Consider the following 5,028-nt stretch of genomic DNA (forward strand, 5'->3'; position numbering starts at 1 on the left):
GTCTAGGATATCCCATCTTCTTAAGTATCTCTCCTAACACAACCCTTGAGCTTTGTTCACTTAGAATTACCTTAGAATTCTTTTTCAATTCAAGTTGAGTGTCTATTAAATCTTGGAGGAACATAACGTATTTAGGAACTTTTGCAAGTGAATCAATAAAAGGAGCATTAATAGAAATACCCTTTATTTGCTGAATAAACTCCAAATGTTCCCTTTCCAGTGGACTATGATTAGCTCGAGATGGGAATGGCAAAGCGGTTTATAAGATACGATTTTTTTCTGTGCAAACCGATCCCACGACGTGAACTTATCGGGATCACGTCGTGATTCTGGCATTTCAGTAGCTTCTTCATTTTCTAGCTTTGTCTTCTTATGCTTTGGTTCTGATGGCTTTAGCTCCACTTCTAAAGCTTCTAGGAATTCAGAAATCGCTTCTTCTTCAGTATCAATGGCCATAACGTGAGATTGTGTCTTCACTTCAGGAACTTGTGGATACAATCTTTTATTTACTAAAGTAGTAAGTTGACCAAGTTGAACTTCAAGGTTATTGATGGAAGGTTGCTGATTTTTCAATAATGATTGTTGGTCAATCATCATAGCATGATGATTCTTCATCATAGTTCTTTGATCTTCCACTACAACATCAATAGCATCATGCCTTTTTTTTGAAGCTTCCATAAACTTCATTAACATGATCTGTAGATCAAATTTCTTCTCAGCTAGTGATTGCTCTCTTTGGTAAAACCCCGACCAGTTTGCCTAAATTTCTCTTCTTTTTGCTTCTTGTATTCATCGTAAGGCAGCCACTCCTCCTTTGGTTTTCTCCAATCTTCATCGTATTTGTCCCCACTCGAATAGCAAACTTAAGCTTTCTAGTTTCCATATTCATCCATAATGCAATCCCTTGTCAAATGTGGGCCACTACATCTCTCGCAACCAACTCAAATTGCATGAATTGATTGGTCCATTTGGGTCAATCTCCTATCCATAGTGCTAAGCATTGCCATCACAGCAGCCATCTCTTCAGTTTGTGCACCTCCACTGCCTTTTATTCCATCACGCCCTGGGTTGTGATACTCACGAGAGTGCTTTGAAAACTCTTCAATCAACTCCTTAGCTTGATTTGGGTTCTTCTTTATTAGTTGTTCTTGTGAATCAAGGAGTTGTCTAGTCATGACATTCACCCCATCATAGAATATCGACATTTCTTGCTGAATATTGAGGTCATGTTGAGGACAATTCCTTAACAACCCCTTGTAGTGCTCCCATGCCTCGTATAATGATTCCCCCGGATTTTGTTCAAAGTTGGCAATAACCTTCTTGACTTTTGAGATTTTTGAGTGTGGGCAAAACTGATCTAGAAATTTCTCACGCAATTGGGCCCATGTGGTGATTGTACCAGATGGAAGAGCCTTCAACCAGTCTTTTGCAGCTCCTTTGAAAGTGACTGGTAACATCCTTAGTAAATCTGTCTCGCTTGCGATATTAGGAGTATTAAAATAATCCGCAATATCATTGACCTCGTCTAAATGCTTGAAAGCATCCTCATGATCCTTCCTATAGAATGGGATATCCTTGAGTGCAGTAAGGATATGTCCCTTTAAATCGAATGTGGCATTGGCAGGAATCGTAGGATGTACTAAACCTGACCCCACATCATATCGAATGCGCTTCTTGTAATCCCCTATGGCCATCTCATCAATGTTCTCCATTTCGTTCTGCGGCTCATTCTCGGGTTCACTAGTATAAAGTCCAAATTCTATTTCTGATTCCCACTCGGTCTCGTGTGGATTAGGACATTGATCGAAGACTTCAAACATGCTCTTTGAGGCTGAACTCTATGCTTCCGTTTTCTTTCCTGACTTCCTTGAAAAGGCTGATTTCAGTTCTTGTAGAGGCGACTTCTTCTTATTCTTTTTGTGCAGCGTAGACTCCGTATCTTCAAGCAGTGGCACCAAATGTGTGTTGGATCCTCTGTTCATGAACTATGGAAAACAATCAAAATAAAAACATAAAACTGAACAAAAACTAAAAAAAATTTCGTACTGACAGTCCACCACGACGTGGTAAAATTTACCACCTCGTGTTGTCGCAGAAAAACTAACAGAAAAAAACCAAGAAAACTAAAAAAACGAAACTCACGACACGAACTTAAGGCTCACGACGTGATCCTAGTACTGACTAAAAAACTAAACTTCAAAAGTAACTTTTTGCAGGTTTTACCCCACAAAAAGGATCGATCAATTTAAAGCAAACAAACTAATAATTAACTAAGTCGTTCCCTGACAACGGCGCCAAAACTTGATGTGCACAATAGTACCCACTAATTTAATAATTTATAACCTAACTACCTTAACTAACTAAAATGCACCTAGGAAGTGTACCTACTCGAATTATAGAATAGTTGGGTAAGTTGGGTGTCGATCACAATGAACGGTGTTAACTAATTTATTTATCTACTACTAAATTAACCTAATTTTAAAGCAAAGATGGGGTTTTATCTGATTTTGCAAGACCAGACGAACTTAAAGCACATAATTCAATAAATTAGTTAAAAACACTCCTATCTAGTTCGAATCCACTTTGTCCTTATGGCTAGCTAATAATAATGGATTATCAAGTTGGTTATTATTATATTAGTAATTTAAGTCTAACTTTACTAATAATTAATTAATTCATGTAAAACTATGTATGGTCACACACAATTAAACACATAACCAATTATGATTATGAATATGTTATGTAAGATTTATTATGCAAACACAATTATGGTCATAATCTACGTTCTCTAGCATAGCTAAATTTATTTACTCTAATTACTAACTAAGATTGGTCAATCCAAGCTCTAGCAATTTAATATTCACTAAATCACTAGGTAAACAAGTTCATGCAGTTAATGGTCACTAAGCTACACAGAACATGAATTTAAGCAACTAAAGAAACAAACATAAGCATGCTAGGTAACGATAAATCAAACACAAGCAATTCACCAACTAAATAAATCCATGTAAATTAAGCTATTCATAAGTTAGAAGCTTCATCTCGCTAGACAAGAGTAGCTAGATTCAGATGTTCATAATAGCAACTAACAAACAAACACAAACTAAATAGGCAAACATGTTCATAAGTATCAAATAAGTAACTAAATGATGAACCTCTACTCCCTTGGTGTTGAAAACCTTTTTCCAGAACTTCTCGTCTGCTAAAATTCGTCTTCTGGAAACCCTCCAATCAGCCAAAAGTCTCCCAAGTCGTAATGGCCAAGAGTATTTATAATATCTGAATTTTCACATGCCACGTCATGACAAGCGATTCACGACGTGATCCGTAAGTAATCTGTATTCGCCAAGGTCTCTTTCTTCGCGTACTTATCTTCTGGAAAGATCGAGACCACGTCGTGGTCTTCTAATTCACGTCGTGACTTCGGGTAAATCCGAAAATTTCTTCATCTTTTGTGCTTCAAATCTCCAATGTTCCATATATTGTCACTTTTGGTCCCTCTCTTCGAAAATGCTTTATTTTGGCTGCAAATAACATTTTATCCTTATAAGTACCATAATTCTATGCAAATAACGAAAATATTAACAAAAATGTCGATCAATATTTCCTAATAATATGTATAAATAAGGCAATATCCGACATGTTGAGAGCTTGTGTGATAGACTTAGCTAAAGCTTGGGATACCCATTTACCACTCATTGAGTTCTCATACAACAATAATTATCAAACTAACATTAAAGTTGCTCCATTATAATCCCTCTATGGGCGAAAGTCCAGATCACCTCTATGCTGGGCTGAGGTGGGTGACACTCAGCTAGTGTAACGCCCATGTTTCTAGACTAGGCATTAATATTGATGTAATAGTCTAGGTTAACCTTTGTAACTCATTTTGAAATAATAGAAATGCATTATTTAAGTATTATGTGTTTTATGCTTAACTATTGTGACTTAACTGAATTAAGGATAAAATAAGCGTTAAAGTAAAATACTAGATAAAACCAATATCTATGAAGGAAGTTGTAATGGTCGTGAGAAGGGTTCCGGATATACAAAGAATGCCGAAATCCGAGTTATAACGAAGAAGTTATGACCTATCGTAGTTACGCCATAGAACCGATACGACACTGCATGACGTAAATAGTGACTTTACGATTGAGCGATATTTAGCCTTAGTAATCTAAACTAAAGTCAAAGAGTACGTTAAACCGAGAGCATACATAAAAAACGTCTAAATCTGACTTCGTATGAGGAAGTTATGAGTTTTCTAAGTTTCGACTTAGCAGTATGCAACCCAAAGTTTGAATATGAGATCAAGTGATTTCTAGCCGAAACAATCTAAACGAGAATCGAAGATCTCGTCGATAGTAGTCCAACGGTAAAAAGACAGACAAAAACGGACGTTAGATGAAGAAGTTACGAATTTCTAACGGAGTTTTCCTGTCCCGGCCTACTAAAAATATTATAATAAAAATAAAGTCAAAATTAGCCGACGGAGTCTAAACAAGAGTTGAAAAGCATAATCTGACCTACGCGTGGATATAAAGAACGTCCAAAACGGAGCTCGTATGCGAGAGGTATGAATTTCTGAAGTTCGAAACACAAAGTTCGAGGCCTGTGTCAGAGTTCACGACGTGAACATGTGCTGGACGCCTTCCAAAGCAAGTGGACTGATGACGAACGCAGTGAACTATGCCTAACCAAACTCATGACGTGAATTTTTGAGATTCACGAAGTGAATCCAGAAAATCAGCCCTATAAATAGAAACCGAAGGGCAGCCGATTTTGGTTGCTACTTTGGTACTCTCTCACACCCGATACCCTCTCTAGCCCTCTTGAAGCACCCCCGAAGCACCGATATCATCCTGACACCCGAGGTAAGTCCCGACGCTCCGAAGATCCCGAGAGGAAAAGAGTTTTTGAGCCGAAGCTCTGCCCACGAGAAGCCCGGTGTGTGAAGATATCCCAGATTCATCGAAGAATTGCTACTTGAAGAGCCGTAGTGCTGTCCGACAATCGTCTTATCATGTG

At 37.7% G+C, this 5,028-nt stretch overlaps 1 non-coding gene across 1 annotated transcript; it reads left to right on the forward strand.

Moving 5' to 3' along the window:
• The first annotated feature begins 1,221 nt into the window (after window positions 1-1,221).
• LOC145055954 (small nucleolar RNA R71) lies at window positions 1,222-1,328 on the forward strand. Its single transcript, XR_013685497.1, has one exon. It is a non-coding gene; the product is annotated as a small nucleolar RNA R71 (small nucleolar RNA).
• Window positions 1,329-5,028: the final 3,700 nt, after the last annotated feature.

The sequence above is a fragment of the Lactuca serriola genome, chromosome 5, assembly GCF_051521515.1.
Source record: "Lactuca serriola cultivar US96UC23 chromosome 5, Lser_US96UC23_V15, whole genome shotgun sequence".
Classification (NCBI taxonomy): domain Eukaryota; kingdom Viridiplantae; phylum Streptophyta; class Magnoliopsida; order Asterales; family Asteraceae; genus Lactuca; species Lactuca serriola.